This window comes from Phragmites australis, chromosome 14 (genome assembly GCF_958298935.1).
Source record: "Phragmites australis chromosome 14, lpPhrAust1.1, whole genome shotgun sequence".
Classification (NCBI taxonomy): Eukaryota; Viridiplantae; Streptophyta; class Magnoliopsida; order Poales; family Poaceae; genus Phragmites; species Phragmites australis.
Window position 1 is genome coordinate 20,975,279 of NC_084934.1, and position 15,919 is coordinate 20,991,197.

A 15,919-nucleotide genomic window follows, 5' to 3' on the forward strand; every position below is an offset into this window, starting at 1 on the left:
GGTGAATAACATTGGCGCAATCAATTTTCCTAATTATCAATGACGATGTATATTGTAACACTAACTCTATGCCCTGTTTGCATGCAACTAGCTCAACCTGCAAAGGGTATGAACAATGCAAAAGTGACATGCATGAAGTGTCTAGTCCTTTGCTATGGCTATCTCGTACCACCACACCAATAACTACACCCCCATCATATAAGACAAAGGATCCATCAATATGTAGTTTGTACCAATCAGGAGGGGGACATGCCTAGCATTTGGCCACTATGGGTCTCAATGTAGTGTCGCGCTGTTGCTTTCAAATCTCCTCCAAAGAAGACCCGATGATTTGCTTACCTTCTGCCCCGTCCAGATTGGGATACTGCTTGATTAAGACTAGAGATTGGATGTACCTTTCCAGGAAGCCTCCACCGGTGGCATCGGTTTATGGTGCACTAGCTCATTCCACACATGTCAAACACAACATAACAACATACGCAGCATCATACAATCTGTACAAGAGATATTATCTAATAAAGTTAACAACCATTGCATACCTACAACTTGCAGCTCCTTGGCAGAGGGCAATCGTCATACTTGGTGTATAGCATTCCAAAGAGCTTGGGCATTTGGGTATGACATAGTGCATGGTAAACATCTTCTTTTTCCGTTCCACAAACACAACACATGTCATCTAATTCGAGACAACAGTATCATTTATTATCCCGAGTAGCCAAACTATTAGTGGTGGCCTTCCAAGCAATCATGAGTACCTTTTGCGCGACAAGGCACTTCCAAATATGATCCCATACAGGATTGCAGCCACTCGAGCATGAACTCGCAGCTTCGCACCCAGCTTCATGCCTTTGAAGATCTACAGCTAGCTTGTATGCACTTTGCACAGTGAAAATAACATTTCTCTCTAGATGCCACACCAAAAAGTCATCGCCATATCGCACTGAGGTTTTGATTTTTGCAATATCATCACATCAATAGGCAGAAAGGTCTCATTTAACTTCTGTATATCACAAGCACCATTTGCATCCAAGAGGGCCGACACACGCTTAATCCTGTAATTTCCCTGTAAGCTATGACATCGCATGAGGTGTCTCTCGGGATCCACGGGTCTCTCCATATTCTTATCAGATTTCCATTCCCCACACGCCAAGTCAACCCTTGTTTTAGGAGTTCTAGGCCATGTTCAACAGCGTGCCATGTAGGCGAGGCACTTCCTATGAAAATAGTATCACCCAGGCAACCATTCAGGTAGTAGTGTGCCTTTAGCACCCTTGCACAAAGGCTATCTGGCATTTGGATAAGCCTCCAAGCTTGGCATGTAAGCAACGCTTGATTAAATAACTTCATATCTCTAAAACACATGCATCTTCTATTCTTTGAAGTAGTTAGCTTGTTCCAGGAAATCTAATGAGTCTTCTGTCTCCCATTCTTCACGCCCCACCAGAAATTCTGGGTTAACTTGGTGAGGTCTTCTAGTATCGCCTCGGGAAGTTTGAACACCCCCATGACATACACCGGAATTGTCTATGCCACTGCCTTAATTGTAATTTCCTTTCCCCCGCTAGATAAATTATTATCACCCCACTGAGTGAGTCTTTTGCTCAACTGTGCTTCAAGGCTTTGAAATTTCCCTTTTTTCATACGACACTCCAACGTTGGCAACCCTAGATACCTAGTGTCAAACGATTCTTGCTTAATTCCAAGAATTGACTTTACTACGGTAAATCATTCCCCAAGTCGTGAAGCCCGATATGTTTTCTCTAGAACATATTCCAAGAATAGTGAAGCTCAATATCTCTTCCTTCTTCATCTCTCCTCTATTAAGTCGTCCCTCTCTGATAAGACAATAAATCATTCCCTAAGTCTATCTTCACTGACACTTTCACTGCACCATTTGTCATCACAACCCCACATGAAAGGACATCTATAAGGGTGTGTGGAATTGATGGCCAATTGCTAGCATTTTTTAAAAACTATGATTGCTAGCATTTTTCACAAAACGATATAACCATTGCGTCCTCTCATGCCACATCCTATTGAAGTGTGTCACATGGAACCATGTTAGTGTATAATGGCAAAATGCAACTGCAGTGATTGTCGATGGCGATCAATGCTACTTGCTCCAGCTTGTACTAGAGGAATTTTAGATGAGAGGGGAGGGGAATGGGATTTGGGCACATCTTAGGGCTTTTTTGGATGCTAGGGAGGAACACAATATGGAATTAAATCACAAAGGGGAACACGTGCAAATGACATCCCATCAAACCTGTGGATATCCCCTCTCATCTAATAATCTGTGAGAGAAGGAATGAAAATTCCACCCAACAAAAATGAATCAAAAAAATCGGGAAAAAATAAAAAATTAGAGAAGTGTTGAACTCCGCACAATGATTAATCAAATCTACATTTGAAAGATTAGCTAGTACTAGCATCTGATCCAGTATCCGTAGAAATAATCACCCAGTAACATCCAAAGCTAGAATTAAAATAAAATAAAAAATCAAATTGTTTCTTTGATAGATTTGGTGATGCCTCACTCCATGTGTGTGGTGGTGGAACACGTGGAGGAAGGAGCCATGCTGCCACCCGGAGGAGGTGGAGGCGAAGGCGAAGACGAAGGCAAAGGCATAGGCGACGAGGTGGTCGATGAATGGACGAGTTATGAGATGGAGTGGGCAAGAGAAAGAGAGTGACAAGGAAAGAAATTGACAAGTGGGGGGGGTTTCCCTCCCTGTGGATCGACAAGGATAGGAGTGGAATGGACTAAGAAAATTTCAGTCCATGAGGTATCCAAACAGCCATTGGGTTTGGCAAGGGAGCAAACCCATAGGCCGCGTCTGCCCTAGGTATGGGCTAGGTCCAGGAGGGGTTAGGGGTATCCAAACAAGCCCTTAAGTCCTCAAGTCTTCCTCCCAAAGAAAAAAAACTACAATGAATTTCTCTCTAGTACATATTATTTGGTGATTACTTTTTATGACTATGACTTACACGCTAGATGATACTATAGTGCTTAAAATTGGGATTATATGATTGAAATAATTAGGAGGCAATCACACCCTTCTCTAATTTTGTTTAATCGAGGAAACTAGACATGACATAGCTTGTAAGATACTTGCTCATATGCTTTATCCTCTTTCCTTTTTCATGCAACCTACACATTCCTCTTCTCTAGTAGCTAGCCCAGACGTTTGCCTATATGTGGGACTCGAAGCCACTATGGATTTTCAATATTACAATTACTTAATCTCATCAACTTACAAAGTATACAAAAAAAAAATAGATGGACTCGTCTGGCCATTCGAATTACGAGTTGTCAAGGACAATCAATACATAACATGAGCTAGCTAACCAATCCATTGTTTCTGCGGAGAGGCGTAAAAGGGCAAGAGAGCTTTCCAATTGCGATCTCTTTGATCACTCCCCTCTTGTGTCTTCTTTGATGCTGGGAGGGGAGGGGATCAACTTGGAAATATTCAGATCTATAGCTAGGCTACTAGTTTTTAGGTCAATAGGTCTAGGGTTTCTAACTAGTTATATTCACGATGATACAATGACGGGTTTGCTTCCCCCAAGCAATCTTTGGTGGTGTTACCTTCTTTGGTATGTTCTTCAGCAAATTGCTTGTAAGGTATGTCTACCACAACCTGGCGTAATTGGGTTGGTGGGTGTTCATCCCCTTTCTCAAGTTATTTTCATCTCAAGTTGACGGTTTCCACCTCGACGGCAACGGATTTTTCTTCTAGGCATTCAATGTTGACTCCTTTGGAGTTGGATGCATCGGATTTGCTCTCTTCCTTCTCCGATGAAGCGACAACCAATGGTCGTTCATCGATGGTTATCGTCCTGATGGTGGATTTGGGGCATTGTCTCATGCAGCTTTCCAAGTGTTGGCATTGCCTTGCCAGTCTGGAAAGGGATCTTAGCTCCATCTTCGACGTTCCTCATGGGTTAGGGTCGTAGCAAGAGAGAGATATGTAACCTAGTGTGGGGGAACCATCCAAATAATATTCTAATTAATCATCAAGTCGATCATCTATATAATCACGACTTTAACGATTAACCAGAATATCATCCCGGTAATCTCAACACGTGTTTTGTGCCTAAGATCGGAACACATGCTTTTCCAACATAAGCAATCATAATCAAGCTTAATAAAGGGCAAGTAATTAAATTATATTACAAGTTTAACAATTTATAGTAAAAAAGATCTAGGAGGATACTAAAATTGATCAACTCCTAGCTCATAGAAAAAATTACGCGGCGGAAACAAAAGCTAAAGACGGCAAAACATGGGTGAAGTCATTTGCCCTTAGGTTTCACACCAAAAGTGCGACCTTCGAGTAGTTACCTACTCATTCTCGTTGCTACATCGACAGACGTGAAGTAGCCAAACATCGTCTCTTCCTCACCTACAAAACATGTAGAGCAGCTAAGTACGAAGGTACTCGCAAGACTTAATCCATATAGGATACATATAAATAACCCGACTCCAAGAAATATGCATTGGGTCATTAACAAGAAAACATGCCACAAGGTTGATTAAGACATATGCACCCACAACCTAGACACATATATGTAAGCATCTAGATTTAACCAACATACAATTCTCAAACCTGTAACTATCAACCTGTACATAAATGTAAATGTAACCATAGTAATACATCAATAGCCAGTCATCAATATTTCCCAATATACTATCTATACCATCATTCCACATTCATAACTCTACGTCCGATGCAAATGACAGAAGCATGCTCATGACCGAGAGCGTGACAATTCAAATTATTTTTACAGCGGGTACAACTTTACCCACAAGACTCGAGGACCATACAGCCTGTATGACCACATAGGTCCACATAATAGGGTACTCATGTCAACCTTTTTTAATAAGCCCCAACCACTTTGATCGTGCATCGCTCGGTGCAGAGCCCGCTTTGGTTAACTCCCAGAGCAACCACAAGTGTCTCTACAAGCCCGTCCGCTCACATCATCGATATTCATGCCCAAATGATCACAACTACAGAGGTATTCGGCTTACCTTACCATTATATCAGTATCTGGTGAGTACGGTAAGTGCTAAAGCTAACTGCACCGACGAATGGTGCTTAATCGATGCAAAGCGATCTATGGTGCCTGGGCTCCTCTCCCGAACTACCCCGAGGACACTTCCGAATAGTCATAACATGCTCTTTTGCCTCCTTGACCAAATCCGAGCCTAGAAAAGCTCTTTCATCGGATTTAGACCAATTCAATGGTGTTCGGTATATACGGCCAGGGAGAGCTTCAAACGGGGACATCTCAATACTTGATTGATAGCTATTGTTGTATGAGAACTCGGCGAATGGCAAGCATATCTCACACTTCTTATCATATGTGAGAGCACAAACTCGAAGCATGCCCTCCACAATCTAATTCACCCACTCCGTTTGACCATCAGTCTGGGAGTGGTAAGCGATGCTGTGGAAGAGCTCGGTTCCCATAACTTCATGAAGGCTCTTCCAGAAATGAGAAGTGAACGGAGTGCCTCGATCAGAAATGATCTTCTTCGTAATCCCATGGAGGCAAACAATTCGAGTGAGGTATAGCTCCGCATATTGCTTGACCGAATACGTGGTCTCGATGTGGAGGAAATGAGTGAACTTTTTCAATCGGTGAAAGTGCCTAGAGGGGGGGGGGGGTGAATAGACTTTTCTGAAAATTAAAACTAAAACAGCGGATTAAATCTGCCGGATACTCCGGTGAAAGTCGGATACTCCGGTCTGGTCTGGAGTATCCGGTCTAGTCCGGAGTCTTCGCTCTATACAGGAAATCTAGAACAACTATGAATTGAAGCAAGTAGCTAGAATCTATAGTTGAAGCTAGGTCTACTGGATATCACAGGGCTAAAATAACAATTAACACTAGCTAGATAATCACTAGAGCAATTTGTATGAAGAATCACAAATTCACACGATTAAGCAAATTGCACGAATAAGAACGAGAGATTATCCCGGAGTTCGGCCACCTTACAAAGAAGTGCCTACGTCTCCATTGAGGAGCTCACAAAGAGCCGGGTCTTTTCCAACCCTATCCTCTTCTAGCGACCACCAAGATCAAGCTAGAAATTCTTACTCAATTCGAAGATATTTACAAACTTCCCGTGGCACTCCACAAGTTTGGGTGCTCTACGGGCGACGCCTTGCCGTCTAAAAGCACGAAGCTTCAAGAGAAATGATCGCAACGAATGCTCGAGGAAGAACTCAATGCTTAAGTGGCTTAAACCCTCTCCAAACACAAACTCACTAAATTTTGCAAACTTTGCACTAGAGGTGGTTGGAGGGTCTTTGAATGCTCTTAAAGTGCTCAAGGAGTCTAAAGTTCACCAGCAACAACAAGCCTTTAATGCCATGGGGTGTGGGAGTATTTATAGCCCTCTCTAAAAAACTAGCCGTTACTGTTCTGTCAGAACTGACCGGAGTATCCGGTGAACACCGGAGTATCCGGCCCTAGATCCAAAAACGGCGTCAGAACGGTCACAGAACTTGTCAGAACTAGCCGTTATAATTCTGTTAAGTTACCGGAGTCTCCGGTGAACATCGGAGTCTCCGGTCCTGACAGGGCTTTCAAAAAGACTAAGTCCGGAGACTAGCCGGACCCTCCGGCCTCTCCAAGTACCGGAGTATCCGGTGAACACCGGAGACTCCGGTCTTTTTATCAAAAAGATTAAAAGCTAACCGAGACACCCCTGCCGGAGTCTCTCTCGGAGACTCCGGTTAAAACTTATCCTCTTACCGGAGTATCCGGTGAACACCGGAGACTCTGGTCTTTTTCAATTAAAATAAAGACTTAACCGAGACTCTCTGGCGGAGTCTCCCTCCGAGACTCCGGTCTAACAACCCATAAATTATCGGAGTATCCGGTGAACACCGGAGACTCCGGTCTTTTTCCAACAGAACTAACTCGGTGTCCGTGGGTGAGTGTGTCTCTCAACTAGTTGGTTCTAAGGGATATTTTGAGCATTGAGACACTAACCAAGCAATCAAATGCAACCCTCTTAATAGAGCGGCTATCCTAGACTCAATTTCAAAAATAAAAGAATTTAAATCCTATTGAGTACTCTTCATTGATTCTCCATTTGTTTCGACGGGCGTCAAGCGTCACATGTCTTCTCAACTAATACTTAAACCTGTTCATAACTTAGAAAACATATTAGTTCCTTAATCGTTTTGTCATCAATAAGCCAAAACCCACTTAGGGGGCCTAGATGCACTTTCAATAGGTCCACAATGACCTAAATTGAGTCATAGCATTGAGAAGTCCTTGGCAATCCAGTAATAAAATATATTTCGATCCCCTCCCACTTTCAGGAGGGAATAGGCAAAGGCTGGAGTGTACCGGTTGGCTTGAGATGTTCGGCCTTCACCCTTCGGCAGACATCATACTCAGCAACATATCGAGCGATCTCCCGCTTCATGTGAGTCCACCAAAATCTAGACTTGAGGTCTTGGTACATCTTAGTACTCCCCGAATGAATGGATAGCAAAGAGTCATGAGCTTCGTCCATAATTCTCTTCCTCAATGTGTTGACTCTCAGAACCACTAACCGGTTCCCAAACCACAAGACACATTGGTCGTCATCAGAGAAACAGATAGTCTTGCCTTCCTTCATTTTGTCTCGGATTCGGGCTATGCTCTTGTTATCCTCTTGAGCTGCTTTGATGTCATCCAGGAGGGTGGATTTGATCTCCAAGTTTTCAAGAAATCCCTTGGAACTATCTCGTGTCCAAGCCATCGAAAATCATCATAAAGTGTGGTATTCCCGGGCTTGACCATAATGCAATTGCATGGAGCCTTTCGATTTAGTGCATCAGGGACCACATTTGTCTTGCCGGGATGATAATACATTTCTAACTCATAATTCTTGATCAACTCGAGCCATCTTCGTTGTCTCATGTTCAGATCGACTTGAGTGAATATGTATTTGAGACTTTTGTGATCCATATAGATACAACACAAATTGTCTAACAAATAATGACGTCAAATCTTTAGAGCGTGTACCACTGTCGCAAGCTCTAATTCATGGGTTGGGTAGTTCTCTTCATGGCACTTCAACTGACGTGAGGCATAAGCCACAACTCTATCTTCTTGCACAAGGACACATCCAAGGCCTATGTGGGAGGCATCACAATAGACGTCGAAACCTTTGTCCACTTCAGGCTGAGCGAGAATAGGAGCGGTCTTGAGCAGTTTCTTCAAGGTTTGGAAAGCTGACTCACATTCACTCGACCACTCAAATACACTCCCTTACTTCAACAGCTCAATCATTGGCTTGGCAATCTTGGAGAAATTCTCGATGAACCAGCGGTAATAGCCCGTAAGTCCGAGACAACTCCAGATATTAGTGACATTCTTGGGTTGAACCCAATTGAGCACATCCTGCACCTTGCTTGGGTCAACTGCGACACCATTTTTAGACAACACATGACCCAGAAATGCGACTTCCCTGAGCCAGAACTCGCACTCGCTGAACTTGGCATATAGTTGGTGATCTCGAAGGGGGCCAAGTACAACACGGAGGTGCTCTGCATGCTCTTTCTCAGTCCTGGAGTATATAAGAATGTCGTCAATGAAAACCATGACAAACTTATCATGTTCTGTATACACATAATGTTCATCAAATACATGAAGAATACCGACGTATTTGTCAAGCCAAAGGACAACGAACTCATAAAGCCCATAGCGGGTAGAGAAGGTTGTCTTTGGAATATCCTCCAGTCGGACCTTGATTTGATGATAGCCCAGTCTTAAGTCAATCTTTAAGAAAACTCGGGCACTGGTCAACTGATCGAACATAATATCGATCCTAGGAAGCAGATACTTATTCTTGATTGTAACCTCATTCAGCGGACGATAATCTACATACATCTGCATAGTATCATCCCTTTTCTTCACAAAGAGTGTCGGGCATCCCCAAGGTGAGGAGCTCAGGCGAAAGAAACCCTTTGAAAACAACCCTTGAATTTGTTTCTTCAACTCGGTTAACTCATTTGCCGGCATCTTATAAGACTTCTTAGAAATTGGGGCTGTTCCGAGCAAAAAATCAATTGAGAATTCTACTACTCGGTCGGGTGGCATTCCTGACAACTCTTCTGAGAAGACATCAGGAAATTCACAAATGACTGGAATACTCAGAAGATCTGTGACTGAGACAACTTTTAGGGTATAAAAGTAAGGATGGATCTCCTTAAGCTTCAAATAGACTTGGGTGCCGTACATATCATTAAGAGTGACTGTCCTACGAGCACAATTAATGACAACCATGTTCTTGGTGAGCCAATTTATTCTCAAAATAATATCTATCCCTTTGGAGTCCATTACTAATAAATTTGCACCAAAGAATATCTCATTGATAACAACCAATGCTTTGGTCACACATTGATTAACAAGAATGTTGGCTCCAAGTGCATTTATGAGATAAGGTGTAGAGGTGGCGCTAACTTTCAGCTTGTGACACCGAATATAATTTGTTATTATGAATGAGTGAGAAGCTCCATAATAAAAAAAACGACTGTAGGAATGACAACAGAATTAAAATTCACAAGTAACGTACCCATCAACACATTCGTACCCTCTTGAGCTTCTTCGGCGGTGGTGTAACACACTCGGGCACGTTTGGGGACATGCATAGCCTGGGAGGCTTGTGGAGCGGGTTGGGCGGACTGTGAAGGCTTTTGAGCAGTCACCACAGCTCCTGACTTCATAAGGGCAATCACGCGCATAATTTTTGACACGTCCAAAGTTGTAACATGGGCCGCTAAGGCCACCTGTCACACTCCCATGAGAACCAGTAGGTCTTGGAGGCTATCCTTGCGAAACGGAGAAGGATGGACGCTGCACCATCCACATTGATCGTGAAGCAGTCAAGGCCGAAACGTGAGATGGAGGGGGTTAACTCTCCGTCCGTGCTCGTTGAGAGCCCTCGTCCATGGAAGGCGACAGAACTCTCTTGCGCTTCTTCTCCTCTTGGTGATTCTTCAGCTTGAACTCCACCGTGAGAGAGGTGCTCACTAGTTTGTTGAAGTCGGCAAACTCATGCACCGATAGCCGGTCTTGCAAAACACCTACACATACTCCATCACCGATCTGCCTCCTTGCTTGAGGTCCGTAAACTCCCGCATCTTGATCTCCATAAGACCCTTATGAATATGAATATCACGAAATGCCTGGTGGAACTCCGCCCAAGACACCCGACGATTGACAGGGTGCATGGCCAAAAAGTTAGACCACCACATGCCCACCGTGCCTTGGAGCTGATAGGCGATGAAGAGCGCCCCTTCTCGGTGTCCTCACATTGAAGGAGCGTGAGCTTCTGCTCGATGGTGTGAAGCCAATGATCAGTGTCGAGGGGGTCCTCAGCACGCGTGAAGGTAGACGGCTGGGTCCGTGGAACATTCGAGAAATCATCTCAGCGCCTGGCCCCACCTCCTCCATGAGGGGTTGTGCGCATGAGAGCCTCAAGGAGAGCCGTCTACGCTTGAAGGTTTTGCTCTATTTGCATGAGCACATCCACCATACTTGGTGGTGTTCTCATTATAACCCTCAGGAAGGTCTCCGAGATTTTGGCGGGTTCTCATCCTGTTGTGATGATAAAATAAAAAGGGAAAAGTCAAATTCTGACTTAGTATAATAGCATTAGCTGGATATCATTTACTTGGACCCGTAATACCGTGTATTTGGATAAATGCATGCATATGAGCTATAGAAAATAAAGGTGTGCTTGATTCCTATCTACATGGTTTTTTTTCTCGAATGTGTCTCTCCGCAACAAACTTCAAGATCACAGGCATTCATATATACAATAATTTTCAACCATCACCCTTCACGCTACCTTTTATTTCTTGCGCGAACGATGTGAGCTGCACAAGCACCGTTTCATACGTTCTTGCCAATGTATTCACTTCCCGTACCATCGCTATACAAGACACATCAGTCCCCTACCTTGCACTGGTTGAGCCTCCAATATTTACTACCATCGGGATACGTTCCTTACCTTTTTCATTGATGTGACATGATTCATGAAAAGGAACATCCCAATACGAAACTAAACGACATAAGCTTCGCATACAACAATGTATTACACTTAGGGGTATAATATGGCAAGTTCATACATATTAATCATGAGGAGGTATAAAAGAAGCTTTAGTGGGTTGCTTAGTAGATTTAACACTTTGCTAACCCACGTTCTAAGTGTTTTTAGGCCACTTCATGAAACCAGGCTCTGATACCAGCCGTAGGGGAACCGTTTAAATAATATTCTAACTAATCACCAAGTCGATCATCTACATGATCATGACTTCAACGATTAACCAGAATATTATCCTGATAGTTCCGGCACATATTTTTTACCCAAGATTAGAACACATGCCTTTCCAACATAAGCAATCACAACCAAGGTTAATAAAGAGCAAGTAATTAAATTATATTATAAGTTCTTAAGCATTTACAAATTTAATAATTTACAACAAAAGAGATCTAGGAGGATATCAAAACTGATCAACTCCTAGCCAACAGAGAAAACTACGTAGTGGAAACAAAAGCTAAAGATAGTAAAAGATGAGTGAAGCCATTCTCCCTTAGGCTTCACCCCAAAAGCGCGACCTCCGAGTATTTGCCTACTCATTTCTACCGCTAACATTGGCAGACGTGAAGTAGCCAAACACCGTCTCATCCTCATATGTAAAACTTGTAGAGCAGTTGAGTACGAAGGTACTCGCAAGACTTAATCCATATATGGTACATATAAATAACATGACTCCAAGAAATATGCATTGAGTCATTAGCAAGGAAACATGCCACAAGGTTGATTAAAACATATACGCCCGTAACCTAGACACATATGTGTGAGCATCTAGACCTAACCAACATACCCTTCCCAAACCTGTAACTACCAACCTGCATATAAATGTAAATAGAACTATCGTAATACATCAATAACCAGTCATCAATATTTCCCAACATACTATCCATACCACCATTTCACATTCGTAACTCTACGACCGATGCAAATAAACAGAAGTATGCTCATGACTGAGAGCGCGGTAATTCAAATTATTTTTACACCCTGCAGAGGGTACAACTTTACCCACAAGACTCGATGACCATACGGCTTGCATGACCACATAGGTCCATACAAAGAAGTACTCATGTCAACATTTCTTAATAAGCCCCAACCACTTGGATCGTGCATCGTTCGATGTGTAGTTCACTTTGGTTAATTCCTGGAGCAACCACAAGTGTCTCTACAAGCCCACCCGCTCACACCATCGATGTTCAGGCCCAAATGATCATAGATACAAAGGTATCCGGCTTACCTTACCATTAGATCAGCATGTGGTGAGTACAATAAGTGCTAAAGCCAACTGCATCAATGGACGGTGCTTAATCGATGTAAAACAGTCTATGGTGCTCGGGCTCCTTTCCCGAACTACCCTGAGGAACTCCTTCGGGGCAGAAAACACCCCTAACACTGCCTACATGTCGTCTCATCCTCACATCTCATCCAACCATTGGCATCATAATCAATATTCATGAATAATAAGTAAACCCTAAGTTTGCGAACAATGGTTGCATTATCGCTCGACTTCTACCGAGGACCTATGTATTGCTACGTATTTCGAATAACTTTCAAGTTAGACATCAACAATGTTATCAAGGATATGGATCATCAATAACCAAGGTAGGATAATACATCACATAGGTTGTACCCATATAAGCCCGACATCGACTTATTGAACATGTAAATTTACATAAAGCATAATTTACCAATTTTAGACTCCACAATTCAAATCAAAGGGTGCAACATGCTTAGATGCTTATCTTGCTGCTCTGGGGTTTGCGTGATACTTCACGCACAACACTCGCAAAACTCTGGAAGGTTAGCGTCGCCTTCAATCGCTTGGACCGGCGGTGCAACACCCTCTAAACGAATCAAAATGCAATGCATAAACAAATGAACGATGGAAAAAACACGCAAATGGTGTATGATTAAAGTATAATAGAGCATCTAGCTTCAAAAATATTTGCAAAAGACCGCTAAGTAATTAGGGTTTTGAAGTTTGAAACTCCAGACAATGTAACGTAAGTATACCTAGCTTTAACAGGCTGGTGGTCAGACCAACGTAAAGGTGATGGTCTGACCGGTGGCCAGTAGAGAGTTTTGGCCTCTGACGGTCTGACCGTAAGCATGGTGGCGATCAGACCGCCCACTAACGATCAGATCGGCACAAGTGGCGGTTAGACTCCTATATAAGTTTTCAAATCGGATTCTCTGGTCCCTACTAGTGGTCAGACTGGCCCTAGCGGCGATCAGACCGCTAGACCTTACCGGTAGCGTCTTTACAGGGTTGCCGACGAGGATTCCGGTGAAACCTTCGACAACGAAGGGTACCAAAATTCTCTATGGGACTAGTGGAGTGTTTCTAAAGTGATTTGGATATCATTCATCGAGCTAAACTCAAAAACACCCCATGGATTAGATCTAGGCTAGGTTGAACTTGGGCCTAAACAACACGATGGTCAAATCGAGCTCGGAAACAACGGGGAAACGATAGGAGAGAGCTCACCTCAGCTTATGGAAACTTTCTATTGGATTGGAATGCTTCAGGGAGGCTCCGGTTCACGGATCAGCTCCCGGGGTGATGGTAAAGCTAGCGGTCGATGAACGGTTCTCCGATGAGGGAGAAGAGAGGAAAACTTGGGAAAGTCCTCTAGGAAGCTCATGGGAGTTCCCACCTCTGATCTTCGGACTTTGAACGCGACAAGAGCTCTCTTTCTCTCTCTAGAGTCGGTGGAGAGATAGAGAGTGAGAGAAAAGTGTGAGAGAGAGAAAGAGCAAAAGAAAGTGATCATACACTTAACCTGAACCTCTGTGTGTTGGCGGTCAGACTGCAAGAAATCAACGTGGCAGTGCACCTGTCGGTCAAACCACGGGTGACACCGATCAGACTGCGAGAGGGTTCTTTTGCTGAAATTTTCCTAAGTCTTCTCTCATTATCCTCCTTCTATTATTTTCCTTCTCCAAGGTATGTAGGAATTCTCTAAAGTGCTCTAAACCATATATAAGGTGTTTGAGACATGTTTAACTAGTTTTTTGATAGATAAACACGTGCAAGCACATGCGATGATGATTATGTAATGAACTGGAGCTATCTTTGATGAATACAATGAACTGGAGCTAACTTTTGATCAAGTGACCGGAAGAAACAATAAAAATTATTGCCAAGCTTAGTGGTGGGATAAGTAAAAATTCAGGTTTTTGCATGAATAAAATGAATGCAGGTTGCCATCTTGCATACATGTTTCAGGTTCAATATGCACTCGATGAAATGAAAAGTGACAGTAAAAATTCAGATTTTTGCAATGAATAGAGCTTAGTGCAATGACTGTAAAAATGAAATATGACGATGCATTTTTCTGGTCAATTGTGAATTGCATATTATGATGCATCACAGTGACTAGAAGGGAATTTTTTTTGGCAAGATGTACCCAAACAAGCATCCAAGTGAATAAAACAGAGATTCAAAATCGTAACATGTCCTTCAGGTTCACACACGTAGCAATATCATCGAGTTTCATAGTCTCCTCAACAATTAGGATTACAATACCATACATGTTTATAGTTTTGTCAGACTAATTTGAAGTACAGTACCATATAGGGTCATAGTTCCTTGCCCATTTCAACCACAAAAGGCGCCACCAAATACAACTGATAACAACCATCCTTGCACTAATTTCTCCCCCTTCCTTGGAGTGAGCTTCTTCTTTGCAGTTTTTACTGGGGATTTTGTCAGCCTTGGTGGGGTGGTGTTTTGCTGACTTGTGCTATCTCCACGAGCCATAGTCAATGCCAATTGCCTGATTCAATAAAGAATATGTAAGCTCCCATATAAGGTCAACAAAAACAGAAAAAAGCATTTTCTTACCTCCTTGTGATAGGTCCTGGACTAGTATTGATGAATCAGTTCTTGCCACATTCTGCCTTTTGGGTGTGCTGCTACTTGCACCTCCTTTGGTTGAACCTAGTGGCCTCCCCTGCTTGGCATGACTCTTCCTGAAAGTGGAAAACAAGGAAGATATAGTTCAAATTGAAATGGAAGACAAGCAATGTTAGGATATCGATTTACCTTTTCTTTGTACCATTCAAAGGACACTTTGGGGATGTCTGCCTATGGCCATAGGCCAAACATCTCTTGCACTGGACTTTACACACGCCTTTGATCCTAGACTTTCCTTTCTCCGGGCAGCCAACATACCGGTTCTTCTTTTGTCTCCCTATAGGCTTCTTTGCCAAAGATGGCATCAATTTGAAGCCAAGGTCAACTGGGGCCATTGGGACTTTGTTTGGTAGGGGCTGGATAACATATGTATGTCCTAACCTAAAATGGTACACCGAATAGTAAGGATGCAATTAATCAGCCATATTGGGGTTTCTAATTGTTGTTATGAGTGCCAATGCATGCAAGCATGGTTTTCCAGAAACTTGCCACTCTCTACATGAGCATGTATGATTCCCAAGATGCACCACATGCCTAAGAATCTCATGATCACTAGTGATCTCAGTCACCTCTGTTGCATCCCTAGCACCTTCTGTGACCCTCAAGTGGTTGCAGCTCCTAGTCATTGCATTGAGTTGGCGAACTACAACAGGGAGCATAGTACCTTCAAGTCTCTCACCTATCCTCCCCTCTATGCCAAAAACATTCTCTATGCTCTGCCAAGGAAACACCTTCACAACAATCTGCATTAAGTGCCAAAAACATTCTCTATGCTCTTCCCAAGGAAACACCTTCTTTACAGCATTCTCTAGCCCCTTACAAGCATCAAAGCTTATTACTAAGTATGGTAGATTCCCTATTGACTTTTGCAGCTACTGCATAAACCA